Raw genomic sequence first — 17,573 nt, 5'->3', positions numbered from 1 at the left:
ATATATATATATATATATATATATATATATATATATATATATATATATATATATATATATATACACACATATATACACACACACACGCACACACACACACACACACACACACACACACACTGAAAAAACGTTGTTAAAAAAGGGACGTTATGGTTACAAGTAAAACCGAAAACCTCAGAAATTTGTCAGTTATGGAAAGCTAAGCACCCATAGCTCGCGCCACCACTGTGCACTGCTACGACTAACACCCAGCACATGAAAGATTACATCAGAAATGTCATTGATGGCATCACAATAAATTAATTTTAATAAACAGTCCCTACAAGGGTTTGAGTTTATAATGTTGGCCTTAGGCCATGGCCTGGACAATCTAACCACTGCCCATAACCACAGGCTATATCTCAGTCGCCAAAGGTATATCACTATTTTCTGTACCTACATTATGACAATTTTCAAAAAATAAAACATGGACACATTTGCAAAACCATGCTTTCAGGTCCTTGCCAATGCTCCTTAGACAGTTTGCTGCAAATCCAAACGTTTTATTTTTTTTAAAGTGTCAAAATGAACATACATGGAATAGTCATAACTGGACCCCCACTTAACTAAATCCATTCAGACTTTGCACAAACATTCAAGGTTGGGTCTACAATCTTTCTGAAAACTTTAGTCCACATTCGTCAAACGACAACAAAGTTATAAGCCATCTAAAAATGTTGAGACGTCCCTCTAATTTTGCTCCCTCTTTACAAAATCCCAAACTTTGCATAAACATTCATATTTAGTTCTAAAACCTTTCTGCAAACATTTGTGCATATTCGTCAAATGGCACCACATTTATAAACCATGAAAATATTTTTGTACGTCCCCTCTAATTTTATTCCCTCTTGACAAAACAGCATCAAACTCTTCAGAACCATTCAGAGTCGGGTCTAGAATGAGAATCCAACGCGGCACCGTTTCCAAAAATCTGATGCACTTCACGCTTTTCACCATCCAATCAGCGGGGGCGCCGGATGTCCGCAGAAATCACGCCACCAACTGGACCAATTGGAGGCCCATCCAGTGAGTCTGCGGACCGAACCCAGATAGCACACATTTTGTACCTACTTTTTTGTTGTTTTAAAGAAAAAACTAATGGACGGATTTACACCAAATTTACAAAAGCACGCTTTTGAGATCAAGGCATTGCTCCTGGCGCAAATCTGGGGAAAATCTGCCCATCTGTTTGGGCTGTAGCCGTGACCAAAAATGGGTATTGCGTCTATGGGAAAAAAACACACATTTTGGGACCTCCCTATGACTTTCTCCCCCACACAAAACCTCCCCAAACTCTTCGGGATCAATCATACAGGGCCATATACTCATTTTGTAATGTTTAGTGATGATTCGTCCAGGGGGGGCAAAGTTATAAGCTGCCCAAAAAGTGCTCTTCCTATGGGTTGAACTTAACTAACTGCACGGCCTCTATAGCAGGCCGTGTAATATATATTAGCATTTTATGTATACGCTTTTAGATCCATGAAGCCCTTGTATCCTCTCTGCCACAAGCCCCTCTTTTCCTTGTCATAGCAACTTTTACGACATATCCACCCTTGGTTAGTACTTGACCCTAGGCACTAACCCCTGAATCATGGAATTACAGTGCACACACTTCACGGCATGCCAGCTATGCAATGAATCCCCATATGGGGTCCATTGCGCCCATTTTGTACCATACACTTGCAGTGTACTTTTAGTGTCCTGTCCAGCAATCTGCATTTTGCAGTTCTGGTTCCTCAGCACTTCGGGATAGGTCGTATGGCTTCCTTCCATGGATATATCAACGAGGGACCTACTGTGTCACTAATAGGAATTGTCATTTTGATTTTATTTTAAGCAATTTAACCATGCCCTGCAATTTTATTCTATTGCATTTGCTTATTTTTGTATGGAAACAGAGCATTTTTACTCCGTTTCAAAATGGCCGACATGATTACCATGATTTTATGCATTATGTTGTGAACCATAGTGTGTCAGTAACTTTGTATTTATTCACAAGGGCTGCTTTCAGCGTGATCAAGTGCCTTGTAGGGAATGAAACACGTAGCTGTTGCAGTTTGTTTTTCTTGCACAGATATTGTCTGATTAAATATGCTTTTGAAACAGATTACCATGAGGGTCTGTCTCTCTCTGTTGCCCCCTTGCTGTGCGACCTTGACACTTGTGTATCCGTTTTTGCAATATTATATATGTGTGAAAGGTAATTTTAGGTTAACCAGTTCTGAGCTACAACAAGGCATTGTGGGTATGCAAATTAACTCAAATCCACATCTTCTCCCCCCAGGAAATTGTCTTTGTCTATGAGGGCAGTGCTATTTTATACATAGCTTAATCAACCCAAGAGATACATTTTGGAAGGCTGTCAGGAAAACTACATACCTGGTTTCACCCTTAATTAGGCATAATCAGTGCAGTATAGTCCAGACAGCCTTGTGGTTGGAGCATTTGGCCATGTTTCCAAAACACCAAGAAAGTTAGTGGGTTTAAAAAAGTTTGGGGAAAAAAAACTTACCTGAAATGTGAAAGTAGGAAGGTTCATTTAAGCCAAGTCACACATTCCACAAAACCACCTAGTAGCCATCGCTGGAAGTTCAAAGGTTTGCATTTGAGTTAATGTACATACCCACAATGCCTTGCCGTTGTGGCTCAGAACTGGAGATGAACTTCAGGCGATGGCTACTAGGTGGCATTGTGGAATGTGTGACTTGGCTCAAATTAACTTTCCTATTTTCCCATGAAAGGTTTTTTTTTCAAACCTAGTCTGGGTCTAGATCACCATTGTATTGCCACTATTTACCCGAGTTAATTCACCCAGAGGAAAATCCACTTAAGCACATTGAAAATTAAGAAGCTTTACATGGATTGGCCCTTCAGCACATTTCACTAGCGCACATTCCAGAGCCAGACCTCCTCCTTCAGCTTGATCCTCAGCTCTCTTCCAGAGCCACGGTCTGGTTCTTCAACAAATAGAAGGTTACCGATGCACTGGACTGCAGGTAAGAAAGTGTCCTTCACTATTGCTTGCTCTTTGCTCTCCTCTAACAATCTGTAATTCTAGGAGATCCTTACCTTATGGGGCAGTGACTGACTCCTTCGTTTCTCCTGCATTTTATACATTGATCCTGTAACTCACTTATGCTGTATTCATGATGTTTTCAACATCAATCTGCGTTCTATCAGCTTATTACTCCTGCACATGTTTGCTGCATAAGGTGCACTAATAAGTCTTAAGCTGCTGTCCGTGGTCCTGGGTTTCTTGCAGCGATGTCAGCATGCTCGCAAGCGGCACCCCTTAAAGCAATGCCAGATCATTTCAGGCCTGCTATTTTGACTGTGGCTATACATAATGTAAGAATTTTCAACCACCAACATTGGCCCAAGCGCTCCGCACACTCTTGCTTCCTTTCCTGTATTTCACTGCTCCAAATATAAAGAAGTGGTCTAGCAGGCCTCTTTCAGCATTTCAGCTTCCCAGCTTTTCCTGGGGCCTCATCTTCTAGCTAAGACACATCTGTCCTCTTCGATCAACCCTCAACTTCAAACTATCTACACTGGACTTCCTCTGAAATACCTCTACCGCATGCACTGCTATGCTTATTTATGTCACACCACTAAGCAAATACAAGAGAACATAACATGGAAACTCATCTTCCATCAAGTTTATGTTTTATATTTAGTGTATGGTAGTGTGTACTGCATGGTTGTGTACTAGCAAGCAACTTTGTTTCATATTTGTATTAATAGTCTCTTCTGGACTCTGATTCACGTGGATGTACCATTGCTTCTGCTTCACATGGATGATGACGTGAAGACTAAGCAGGGCATGATTTTGATCAAGCTGCTACAAACGTTTTGACCCCTTTTTCCTAGAAACTAATGTAATAAGGTATAGCAATACAAAATTCAAACACTTTGTGCTCTTCAACTCCATCATAATGAGTAGACAGAGGACCAAATATTGTTACTTTAGCCTGTGCTTTAACAGCCAGGAAGCTTGAAGGATCATATAGCATGAACAAAATACCTAATTGATGCAGAGTAAGGACTGCATTAAAGGCCTAGAACCAAACCTTTCAGAGGGTATGGTTACTTTAATGGCATCCATTGAAGTTTATAGAGGGAAATGTAGGTGTCCGACTACTAAGGGGGTCTTTGTATGTGCAATAAAAGTTTTGCTTTGGATGTCCCTGAAAACTTTTACAACCCTTACTGTCCCCGACAAAGTCTACCCCAGGTCAATCAAAATAACCTTTATTCGGCGTAAGCCATATCGGTTGACATCACATCAAAAAGAGAATTCACAACCCATCCCAACAATATGTATTTTTAAGAACACCCTCATTTTCTAATCTCTAAAACCATTTACAAAAAGTACATAAAAATGTGACATACAGTAAACAGTTTATCGACAAGGAATGTCAGAAGGCCCAACCCATCATGACCCATCCCAACAGTACATATTATTGAGACCATCCTCACTTCATAAACCCTACCCAAAGTGTACCCTGGAGGTGTAGCTGGAGGTTTCCAACAGTTGCTTGTGTGATGAATCCTGCAGAATCATCACTGATCCCCAGCCTAAAATCTCCTCCCATGTGGCCAGGAGAAGGCAGTCACTACCTGATCCTGACCCTGGGGTGGTATTATGATGGATCACATGGGAGGAGATTGCTGTCGGGGAGAAGTGGCATCTCCCTTGGGATTGAGGAACAAGTTACTTACCAACTGGTAACGTTCTTTCGACTGGATGTTCCTCCAACGTATTCCACATCTTTGACATGTAATGTCCACAGCTGTGCACTTCGGAAACTTTTTCAGCAGAGGGCGTCTTGCGTCGATGTTGGGTCGATGTCCCTCGAAGGCCTCCGTCGATGCGACGGCCCGATGCGAGTCGTGTCGCAGACCCGAGCCCGAAGGCGTGTGAGCCGCAGTACGAGACTGATCCTGGCCGGCTTTGTTAGAAGGCGTGACCGGACCCGTGCCCTGCGATTGAAAAATCACTAATATTTGCTCCTTAAAGGCAGCCCCATTCCTCAGGAGTTGAGGACTTTGTCGGGAACGCCACTTTCCTCGCAGCTCCATCCTCGGAGGACGACGGGGAAGGCGACCGCTGACGGTGATTCCGCGAATGCTGCGACGAGGAAGAAGAATGGCGGGAACCACTACGGGACCGAGAATGCAGAGAGTCACCCCTCGAATGGTCGGTAGACACCCCTTTGGATTTCGACTTGGATTTACGGGACTTACTGGGCTTAGAACCCCTACCTACCTGCAGCTTCCCCCTCTGCTCCCGCAAGGGCCTGGCAGTCAGCGACTGGCATTTTGAACAGTCGTCGGTGTCGTGACTCTCAACCAAACACCACAAAGAAATGCGATGCAGGTCAGTGATCGACATTTTCGACTTGCAGTCCCGGCACGTCTTGAAGCCAGACCGCAGAGTCGGAGGGGTTCAAGAAAAAGACATCTCAACGGTGAAACACACGAGGTGTGCAGAGTTTCACAAAGCAACATGTTTGCAGAAAAAACGGAACTGAGACTACGGGCACCGTGCGTCCTATTTATAACATCCGGTGACGTCGCCCTCGACGGAGGCCTTCAAGGGACATCGACCCTACGTCATCGACGCATCACGCCCTTTGCCGATAAAGTTTCCGTATTGCACAGGTGTGGACATTACATGTCAAAGATGTGGAATATGTTGCAAGACAATCCATTCGAAGCACTATTATTCTTTCTGTGAAGCTGAAGACCCTATCACCCCCAAATACCTGATGACAGTCTTTTCCATAGAAACGTTTTTCAAGATGTTAATGCAAGTGTTTCTTTCATAGAAGGTTTTTCTTAGGCAGTCACTTTTGTCAGAATGGCAAAAGAAATGTATCCTGTTTGTTCTGCAGCTGTCATTCTTCTGAGCGATGCCACAAAGCTGAAATATACAGCTGTCAAGAATGCTTACAAGGAGTGCTCGTGAGGCTGCTATTTCCGGCATGAAATCGAAATAGATTGGATGAGCAATAGCCAAAAGCACCCGCTGGCTATTGGATATCAGGGCAATGAATACACAAAATGCTAATCTTATATGCACAGTTTAGGCTTGGGGTCTTGCTGCTGGCACCCTGAATACAGAAATGGTATCAAACTCCATCAGGATCGTGTGTGTGCAGCTACACACACCAAGACTGTTGCCCATTTTCCGTTTATGTATACTCCTATATAAAAGATGGCGGATACCTTTAATCAGGTTAAGGATATGTTGAGCAAGCGCAAAATCAGCTCTTGGGTATTGTAAGGAACTCATGGTGGCAACAATAAGCGAACGGGACACAAGTGATCACAGTTCAAGGGTATTTATTGAAACAATATGCAAGTTGGAAATCGCCTAAGCTAAAACTGAATTCTAAGATGGGAGCAAGTGTTGACCATCAAATTAAAATTAAGGCAGTCCTTGTGACGTCTTGTCAAAATAAAAGGCCTATGCTAAGAAAAACCTATTGCCAATACCTTACAACTAAATACAGAAAGAATGCGGGATAAGGTTTTCAATAAAGAAAGAAATGTTCTCAAATATGGCAGGATGGGCTTCAGCCAGGGGTCTCCATTCCCCACGTTTTGAGCACAGGGTAAGGTAGTAATCCTGTGCACAGCAGAAGCTCGAACTTTCCCAGCACTGGCTGATAGTTCCTGGGCAAGTATCAGGTTCAAGTAAGTCTCTTTCAACAAAAGTCTCCTGCCTCCAGGACCTGATGGGTTTCAAAAATATCAAAACAAAAAGTTCCTCTCAAACGTTTGGTGGGTGATGCCGCCTTCACTCTTGGGTCCCCTCTTACAAGTGCAAATCCACAACGAGTTTCTATCAGTATCAGGACCTTCGAAGACCTGGTGTATTCCACAAACAGTTCTGTTCCACATATACGTTGGGTGATGGCTTCACCCTTGGGCCCCCTCTTCCGGGCGTAAACCCCTTACGAAACCCATTCCTGCTTTCTTTACTACGGAAGTTGCTTTTTCCCACTCCTGCAATCAGCACCCCATCTACAAGCCCCTTGGATTTCTGCACACAAATAATCATCGGTAAGCCTTGCAAGTTGTGCTTTTTACAGCGCATGTTGCGCTCATCACTCATATCAACCTAAATTGTGTTGGGCTGTGGGCAACTGGAAGATTGCACAAGAACAATCATTTTGAAATATTTAAAACCCAGTTTCCAGGGTTTTTCCGCATTGGGCTTCTCCATTTCTCATCGCCTTCCACGTGCTTTTCAGCATTTCCAACATGGTCGATCTTGCCCAACTGCTGCTGCCTTTCTACCTGGCCTGGCCCTGGTGCTCTCTCCCATTGGTTGCTGGGCCTACATAGGACAATTGCAGCAACCAGGAGGCGGGATCCGGCCCAAACCATTGAGGCCTTCATTGAGTGCCACTGTTCATTCGTGTTTTCTTCACTACGGAGGCTGCTTTTTCCCACTCCTGCAATCAGCACCCTACCTATGAACCCCTTGGATTTCTGATCACAATGAATCATCGGTAAGCCTTGCAAGTTGTGCTTTTTAGAGCGCGTGTTGCGCTCATCATGCAAATCATCCTAAATTGTGTTGGGCTGTGGGCAACTTGAAGATTGCACAAGAGCAATCGTTTTGAAAGACTTAAAACACAGTTTCCGCGTTTTTTTGCATAGCCGTTTTTGCTTTTTGCTTGAAAGTCAAATTTAGCTGCTTTTGCTTGAAAGTCACATTTTGCTTTTTTCTGCAAATTGTTCTGTACTTTGCTTGTAAACTGTTGCTTCTCTGTAACTTGCCGGCCCAGTGACCTCATCACTATTTTATTCCACACCCACTTGCCTTAGCCCACCCTGCTTCTCCCTCCTTCCTCATCTCCACTCCCATGGCGCTTTCTGTTTCTACTATTTTTTCCAACTGCTTCTCCATTGACTATCCTTCCCTTCTCACCAAGTCCGGCAGGAAGTAGCACAGAAAGGATATCTTGGCCTCCAACCCTGGTCTTCCTATTTCCGACACCTACTCTAACGCTGCCACCAGACAGACCCTCACAACATCCTCTTTGTCGTTCCATCGCCAGATCTATGGACTCTTCATATGATCTCTGTGCTCTGTCTCTCCTCCTCCCCCCCCCCCCTCCGACCCCCAGAGCTCCTTTCTCCACCGCAGGGCGTACCTCTGATCTGTACCCCTCCCCGAAAGAATGATCTCCAGGAGATATAATTCCATCCTCTCCTCTTGCCACTCTCAACTCTCGCACTGCTGTCAAACACTCCTCTGACATCTGCCACCTCCTTGAACTAGACCTTGGTCTCACTGAAACATGGTTCACGTCCAGCTCTGTCATGAGCTTTGACACTCTCCTCTCCGATGGCTACAAGATCCTCTCCGCACCCAGATCCTCCCCGTCTGGTGGGGGGTACCCCTGATCTTTCCTGAGTGGATTCCTGCCTCCATCATTCCCACTCAGACCTACCCTTCTTTTGAATGCCTTGTCCGTAGGCTTTCTCTCTCCTAGCCATTCTCTTACCGTGGCTACCATATACCGGCCTCCTGGTCACATTTCTCTCTGAATGGGCAGACCTCTCCTCCTCCCTCCTTGCCTCTACCACTCAATTTCTCTCTGACCTCAATATCCAACTAGACTCTCCTTGTTCCTCCTCTTTACTGTTCTGTGACCTCTGCGACTCCCTCTCAATCCTCCCTTCTGGCCCGACTCACTCTGCAGGGTACACACTCGATGTCTTGATCTCTTGTGACCTCCCCCTCTCCATCCCTCTGACCACTCCTCTCTCCAGGAGCGATCATTCCCTCCTCTCCTCTCATATCATATCTCCCTCTCATCCCCCCAGGCCAAGCCTACCCCTAAATTGTCACCTACCTTCTCTGACATCCGACCCATGAAGCATGTGTATGTCAGTTGAGGCTTTTGCCGCCACCTTCTCTCCCCCTGCCCCCACCTCTGGCTGACTCACATCCTGACACAGCCCTGTCTCTGCTCTACTCTTCTATTTCTGATACTCTTGATGCTCTTGTCCCCGTCATGAGGATCCGTTTGAAGTCCAAAGCCAAGTGCAATTCCTGGTATGACTCCGACCTAGCTACACTTAAACGTAAGTGTAGTACGGTTGAGAGGAAATGCAGGGCTTCTTGTTCATCCTCTGACAAAATGGCCGGTCACCTACTCCAAAGGCAATACAGACTCTGTCCTCACCAAGAAGAGAGTCCACATGCAAGCTCATGTCTCTGTGGCATCTAACAAATCAGTCGAACTCTTTAAAATCTGCAAGGAGCTGGCCAACCTTGCTGCATTCTCTACCCCTCCTGTTGCCTCCCAGGCTCTTTGCAATGCCCTTCCCTCTCACTTACTCTCAAAAATCCAGGACATCATTTCCACCCTCTCCTCCCCTTCCCCACCCGTCCCAGCATTTGCATGCTGACCCTCCTTTAGCCGACCCACCACCCTCCGTCTCTTCCTTTCCTCTTTTCACCCCTGATGAGGTTGCTGGACAAGCCCGATCTATAAAAGCCTCGTCAAAACAGGTTCATCACTGTTCCTCTAAAACCATCAAGGACCACATCGATACCCTTGCTCCAGCCCTTGCCAATTTCTGCAACCTCTCCTTTCCCTCAGGGTCCTTCCCCTCGCCTCTGAAGTACTCCCTTGTGCATCCCCTTCTCAAGAAACCCACAGCTGATTCTTCTTATCCGGCTAACTATCGCCCAATTTCCATTACTCCTTTTCTGGGAAAAATCCTTGAAAAGCTGACCATCTCTCAGCTTATACTTCATTCCGATTCTGTTGGCAATCTCCATGACCACAAGTCTGGCTTCAGATCCGCCAGAAGCATGGAAACTAAACCTTGACTAACATTCCCTCTGTCCTCATCCTACTCAATCTCTCTTCTTTCTTCGACACGGTCAACCATACCATCCTACTCCACCATCTCTGTGACAATCTGGGCATCACAGATCAGGCTCTGGCCTGGTTGACCCCTTTCCTTTCTGATCGACCCTCCCAGGTCCAACTTGGGTCCTTCCCATCATCTACCAATACCTGGTAACTCTTGCCCACTGCAATACCATTTTCTACTCCAATTTCCAATGCTAAACTGACGACAAATCTTTCTGGGGCCTGGGTCCAAAATATCTTCAGCTTTCCATCTGCAAATACATCCCCTCTCGAGCTCTTCACTCCTCTACCTCCAACTACCTCAGGGTCAGTCGTTTTCAAAGAAACAAGCTGGTGGTAGATCTCGGTCTTCGGCTGGGGCCAACCCCCTTGAAAAGCCTCCCTGCCACTCATACTGGAGGAGAACCATCTCCGGTTCCTAGAGCACCTGAAGACCTTCCTCTTTGATTCTGCCTTGGACCCTCCTGACCCTTGCTGATCTGTTCTCCCTCGGCACTGTGGACCTGGCCTACACTGCGTCTTCCAGGCCCAGGCACCTGCTCACCCTGCCACCCCTGCGCTGCCTCTGGGCCACCCTCTGCACTTGGGTCTGTATCTGTACCCTTACGTCATCTTCCTGCACCTTTCAGACAACCTGTCTGCCGCCTTAAACCCAACACTTGCCACTCGCTGGATGCACTATCACGGTTTGTTGCCATTTATTTATTTATTATTTATTATTAGTTATCTGTTTTTCTCCTTTGCTCTGCACTTTCCACTTCTCCCCTCCCCCCCATGCACTTTTCCCCTCTCCGTCACCCATGCACTTGCGTGTTCTCAATGTCACTGGGCCTAGTAAGATTTTTTTTTTGTTCTCCCCCGTTTCCCCTCCACTGTAAAACAAGTACAAAGTTCCTTTCCAATGAACTTCGGGTGATGACTTTTCACCCCGGATCTCCCTCGGCCAGGCTCGGATGTTTCACAAATCTTTATATCCTTTTAAACAGTATCACAGGCTTCAGCCCTGTATGTCAGCCTCCCTCTGCTGGGTTTACTCTGGCCACCCTTTCAAAACACTTCACTGAACACTCCTCAGTAGGATTCCCTTCTTTCTACACACTGTTCATAGGGCCTTCAGGTTTCGCACCTTTCCGTCAGTGTGCTGGGTTCTGTCCTTTCAACCTTTATGAAACCATTCACTATGGGGCTTTAGACTCTGCCCCTTCTCGTTAGAATCCCTCCACCGGGTTCACTGTTGCCAACTTTATCAAATCGTGCCTTTTTCAATCATCGGTCAAAGACTTTCGATGGTACCCCTGTATGACCACTTTGACCGTTTCTTCACAGCCTTCCCCAAGGCTTTCTGGTGTTCGTAGTTTTCAACAAACACGGGTTTGACCAGAGTCTCTCGAGTAAGCACCCACATGGTGCCGGATCCCTCTGCAGCTGGTCTCTCCTTTACAAGGACCAGCAGGCTGTGCGAGAGCTAGTTTCTACAAAAAACAAGGGGGGGGGGGGAAATCACCCGGAGTCTTTTACACAAGCACCCACGTGGTGCCGGAGCACTCTGCAGCTGGTCTTGAAGGTTTTGATTGAGTCTTATAGTTTCACCACTGGGCCTCCCTCCGTCAGGCTTGGAACCTTCTTGTAGTTCAAGGTTCTCCCTCTGCCAAGCTCGGACCACTTTTCATAAAGTCAACATTTTAAAACACAAATAAGGTTTTGGGACGTCTAGTCCCAGAATGCATTTGGGTCAATTTTGCTCCCACTTCGTTGCTCCCGAAAATGGCACTCTGTCTTTGGGAGCTGCAGGAGCCAAAAGGGGATATCTGTAGGAGGTCATGTCTCTCCCTCTGCCCCTCAGAGACCTGGGTTCACCTGCCTGGCCCAGGGGAGGAGTTTAACCATCAGTACCGCTAAGCAACCCCAGCTGCCCCTGGCCTTGTCTTCTGGAGGGACAGTTTCCTCCACCACACTGCAATCTCCCCTCTAGTAGCAGGGCAAGTGTTTGGGTGGTTTTCTTCTCCTTCTCCAGGCCTCCCAGGGTCTTTCCAGCTCACATGGGCTCTCTCTGGTACTTTCCAGCATCCCCAACTCTCTCACAATGCTGTTCCTGGCTGCTCCTTTTATACTCCCAGCTAGAGTTCATTTGAGTCAGGTGTGAATAGTTGTCCCTCCCGGCCGGACCTCGTTATCGGGATCACATGGAGACTGCCCATAGGAATCCATTGCCCATGATCCCTATGGGTAATTCTCATGACTGACTAATACAAGAAGAGACTTGGGGAACAGTTTAAAGACAGAGATTCAGCCCCACAATGAGTAACGGACAAAGACTGAAGAATCCAAGTGTCTCTCAATCCACCCTCTCCATGTTTGGACAACTCAGTCCATGGACCAAATAGGTACCAAGTCAGAATTATTTCATAATCAACATACAAATGTATTAAGAAAAACAAATTAATTGAATACATTTTAAAAACACATTACCAAACTGACATTCTAAAACATATACAGTATATAACATTATTAAAACTTCAAAAACCATAGTACTAAGAAAGTAATACTAAAAAACACCCTTCCTATACAAATCTAAAATCTACATGCAAAATACACATAATTCAGTACAAAGCGTTGGTGTGCAGAACCAGGGTGCTCCTCTAATCGGGATTACATCGGGACCTATACAACTGGTTTTTAATATACAAAAATGCTCCCTTCTCTGCAACAAGGGACAAGAAACAACTCAATATGTCGTTAATAGCGCTGCTCTGTTTTCCAGTGCAAAAAAAAAACCATTGCCCATGATTCCTACCGGTAATCCTAATGATTCCCATCTGCCTCTTCCTCGTCCCAGTCCTTGTGGATTTCAATGGGATTATGGGAGTTGTAGTGTTGTGGAGGGGTAAAATGTGTTTAGGGTTTTAGTTGTAATTTGGAGTTCCCCGGTTTTCTCTGTCATTTCCGTAAGGGAAAGTGCATGGGGGCAGGGGGGGATTTTGGTGAGAACATCCCATAAAGACTGCTGGGATATCGGGTAGGGGTGCATTGAGAAAAGAAAAAAAATGGGATACCGCGCCTCGCCCAAGGGCTCTCCTCTCGCAGTCTCCCAGGACCCCCTGCTCCGGTGATCCTCCCTCGCTCGTCCGCCCCGAGGGTTGGGATCCAAGAGCGATGGCCCTCCCCTGGCCACCTGAACAAAGGATCCCCGGGAATAACCTGGGATTAACGCCTCAGGTTTCTCACAGTATCCAGAATCTGCCAGTAAGCAGGAGCTAATTCTGGGCAACAGTTAGTACATAGCGAGTTGAAAATAAAACTTCCACATGAGGCAAACTAAAACCTTTTGTCCATTAGAGTTAAAATGTTTTCTATCCTATTAAGACACAGTCCCAAACACCCAGAGTGAACGTCACATATAGTTATGTGTGAATGGCCGTGGGAGCCAAAAGTAGCTCCTGATAGCTGTTATTGTCAACCTAACCAGGCTCTTCCTTGCTACAAGCATCAGCTAAATAGCTCCCAGCTCCCAGCTATTTTGACCCTTTATATATTTTATACATAATGGCCTTTTGTTTTGAACACCAAGGCCCCTGCGGTTTAGTTTGCTGCTGTTAAAAACCTTTTAGCGCATGGAAAAGGCAAAGCAAATTATTAAAATCAAAGTGCCTCTGCGTGAATCGAGTTGATGGCTTAAACTATGAATAAATGGGCAAGGTTGGGATTTGCTGCTACTGGAATGCGTACTTCTATTCCCTGAATTTAAGCAAAAGCTTAGACCGTGCATTATTCTGTGCAGCTACGATAGGCTCCTAGTGTTGATGCATTAGCAAATGCAATTTATTGGCTTGTCCCTGTATACCGATCTGAAAATAAGCACTCCGATTTACGGTTATTTATTAGGCTCTGCTTTTATACAAAACTGATAGTTAAAAATGTGTGGTCTGTACTTAAAGTACATATATAATTTTTCTATGCAGACATGTTTCTGGACTGCTAACCCAAAATGAATTTCGAAGGATAATGTCCAAGCAAACGAAACTTTTATAAAACATTTTCAAAAAGTTCATTTAAACTTGCAGAGAAAGTGATCCATCCATCAGTTACAAATATTCTGATCTAAGGATATTTTACACATTCGGCTCACGTAGGAAAGAATTTTGACATATTCAATAGGAAAGCAAACTGTTACGAAACACAAAAGCTTTTAGCTCACGCTCATTCATTCTACTTCAATCCCGGCGATATAATCGATTGAATAGGAATACATCCTGAGTTTTTGTTTACACGCTGCAGGAGCCCAGCACAATACTGGCTTATTATCTAGTATGACGTAAATTGAGCTTGCATATCTAAAAACCCCAAAAAATAAACTGAGCAAATTAATTCCTCGCTTGGGAATTTGTAGAAAGGGAAGAGCCATCAAGCAAAGAGACAATGCCACGAAAAGGTGACAACAAATATTGTCTTCATTTAGATTTGAACTCAATCACAACATGTTTGCCAGTTTACAATATGCTTAATTAGCACATCATTGCCAGTTTCCAGCAAGCCTTCTAAGCACATAATCAAATTACCCTGGGCCCTCTTTTGAAGATTTTCACCTGTTTCCATTATGCCCAATGTGCACAACATGGCTGGTTTCCAGTAAAACCCACTAACCACATCTGGTCACTGCAATGCCCCCAGGATCCACACAATTGTCTGAGTGCCACTGCTAAGAGCACAAACTGAGTCATCGCACCCACCCACATCGCGAATTGTGCCCCAGCAGAATCACCCAACATTGCTGGTCTTGTCCCTTTTACATTGGCATTGGCACGGGGACGAATATGGGTAAGCGTTTTAGTTGCATCAGCCCCAACACTCTTGCAAATAATTTCACTCTATAATTGTTGGGCTGGTCCTAAAACCAACAACTCGTACCTGCCATAAAAGTAGTCAAAGACAAACATCTCACAATCATGCATATGCCCAGTATAGCCATGACAAATAATAGAACATGGGCTCAGAGGGCAGGATAACATTTCATGTCAAGATAACCATATCATGATATGACATGACCTATGGGCAGGTCATGACAAGACATGCAGCACATAATCCCAGTAAACTTCCAGCTTGACAAATCTAGTATGTCCCATTCTTATAAACTCTGTATAAAGTAAGATAATTCCATTCGATTTCTAATTTGCACAGTTTCAATAATGGTCCAGCCTGCACAACATCAGTATATGGTCTTACTTACAATCTCAGTAAACTCAATTTGGCATTCTCAGCTTTCCCAATCCCATTATATACCCAATGGGACCACGGCAGTACTCCCACTTTGACTAAATAGATGTACAGTTCGACAACTCCAGTAGTATACTACTTTACACAGTATAATTGCAGTATATTCCCAGTTTGAAAAATCATCTCTACTCGACAAGCTCAGTATATTATGACAACCTGAATACATTCCTATTTAGCCCAATCCAAGTATTCCAATTTTGAATAATGCCAGTATATTCATATTTTGCACAACTCCAGTACATGTGCTGTGTAAGGGATCAAGAGTGAGACTCGGACACAGTGGCATGTTAAATGTTGGTTTTATTGATGAAATAATAAGCGTGGTTGGGAAAATCCTGTCTATGCCTAATTCTACGAGGGGTTTCCCCTACCTCAATAAATCAAAGGAACGTCTGTGTCAGAATGTTAATTAAATAAAGTGTCCAAAACCCTAAACTGGCCCCTTCATGTTAAACTAAATACAAGGTGAAAAGGGGGTGGGGGGTATTTCTCAGAGCTATAAATGTATAGTTTATTCTTGAAGTTTCAAACAAACTTAAAGTGCAGAAACGAAAAGGGAAGAATGTTCCACCAGGAAAGGGGATTTCCCGTCTCCCAACTTTCTTCTAGTGGCTTTGAATAATGTTGTATCACATTTCCGATTTATCCAAGGGGGAAAACTCTTCCCTTGAATCTTCGCCACCATATGCAGTTCCACAATCCCAAAAAGGGGTTACAACTCCTGAGCTTTCCTTGTGCCTTCTTCTCCCACTGGTGTACTCGCCTGACAGCGTATTATAGCTTATCCCATTAAAAGGGCATGGGTCTTCCCTTTGATCAATGTTGCACACTGTTTTTTTATAAGACCTTTGTTTCTTCTTACTTTTCACTTTTCTTATTACTTCTCCTTCCACACCTTGTTTGCTCTCCTGCTGGGATATCACACTTTTCATATTTGGGTGTGTATCACAGACTCACTGGTTGCCTGGTTCACTATACACACAGGGCTTCTTAGCTTTCTTTTCAGCCTTTCTTGCATCCAAGAAATAGCCCTTCTCCAGTACCGAGTCATGGACCCTCTGGTTACAAGCAACGAGTCAATTGTATTCTTTGCCTGGGCTTTCAAGACTGTTCGTTTCTATGTAACTTGTACAGCCTTCACTTAGGCTTTTACCAATGTTCGTATCAATTATATTGCTTTTACTTGGGTTACACAATTCAACAGGGAAGGAGACAATCTTCCATCCCCCAATTTCCACACTCCAAGTTCTGCTTTGACTGTTCAAATGGTATACACTCCTGCCAGGATGTTGATGTTTCACAGTTCAAGTTCACTTTCTTTCTCACTTCTGGTTTGTGCGAATCCAGCCTCACCGTTTGCTTGGTTCACTAACCTCTCATGGCTTTTGTCTTCCCCAATTATTCTTTCTTTTATCCATATTATATTTGTCCACTTTTGGTTCAATTACCCTTTTTTGGCAAGTTCGTAACACTCTCCTTCTAGTTATGGTCTACTGCCTCCTTTTCACCATTCACATGAACTCGTCTCTTCATGCAGTGGGTCACCAACCCTTTCTCAATATTATTTGCAAAGATACCAATTTCCTCAAAGGCCTTGCTTTGCCATCCATGCGCTACTTCTGTAACAAAGCATTCACTAGCAGGCGCTCCAGTAACATTTGGCTTCCCATGGCTTACCGGACGTCTTTCGTGTCTCTCACAGCTGTTTCTCCAGTTTCTCTGGTCCGCTGGCTCGGTGTGTGTCCAGTCAGCCAAGCGGCCCTTGCATTGCCTCTTCCTGCAGCGTATGGCTCCTGCTGCTCTTGGCAATCGATCAGTGGGCTTCCTTCACTCTGCTTTTCTCACATGCCTCTTGTGTCAGCCACAATCGTTCTCCTTTCGTGTTGCTTGCGTTCAGCGTTCTCAGCAGCAGCACCAGTCACCAGCTCACTTGGTTTCTGCCTCTCTCTCTGAGCTGTTAGTTGTGGCAGATTTAAACTTCCCGGCCTTGCCGAACAGTTTGCATAGACAAGATTGCAGTGTTGGTTTACCGGTCTTAGTCATCTTCATTGCTCCGTCGGTCTTCCTAGTCTCAGTACTAAAAATCAGGAGGTGGGGTGGAGGCAGATACAGCGATTGACTGGGAATGACATGCATTACTTAACATAATAGCATTTCTGACGATTGTATCTGCTTAGATTCACATGCTGTGAATATAGTCCGACATCTAGCGGTAATTGACTGGGAATACCTGTACATCCTTCATCCATTACACAATAGGCCATATAGGTTTGTTTTAAAGGTGCATGAATGTCATCAGAAATTATGGTTACTAGGTTATTTTGATAGAGTGTGGTCTTGTCCCTCTAGAAT

General features: G+C 44.7%; 1 protein-coding gene across 7 annotated transcripts in view; it reads right to left on the bottom strand.

Annotated features, from left to right (window-relative positions):
• The window catches only part of UBL7 (ubiquitin like 7), a 396,382-nt gene that overhangs the window by 126,632 nt on the left and 252,177 nt on the right, over positions 1 to 17,573 (bottom strand). The window lies entirely within an intron of this gene.

Source organism: Ambystoma mexicanum, chromosome 11 (genome assembly GCF_040938575.1).
Source record: "Ambystoma mexicanum isolate Mex_15411 chromosome 11, UKY_AmexF1_1, whole genome shotgun sequence".
NCBI lineage: Eukaryota > Metazoa > Chordata > Amphibia > Caudata > Ambystomatidae > Ambystoma > Ambystoma mexicanum.
This window is presented reverse-complemented; position numbering and strand designations above follow the sequence as displayed.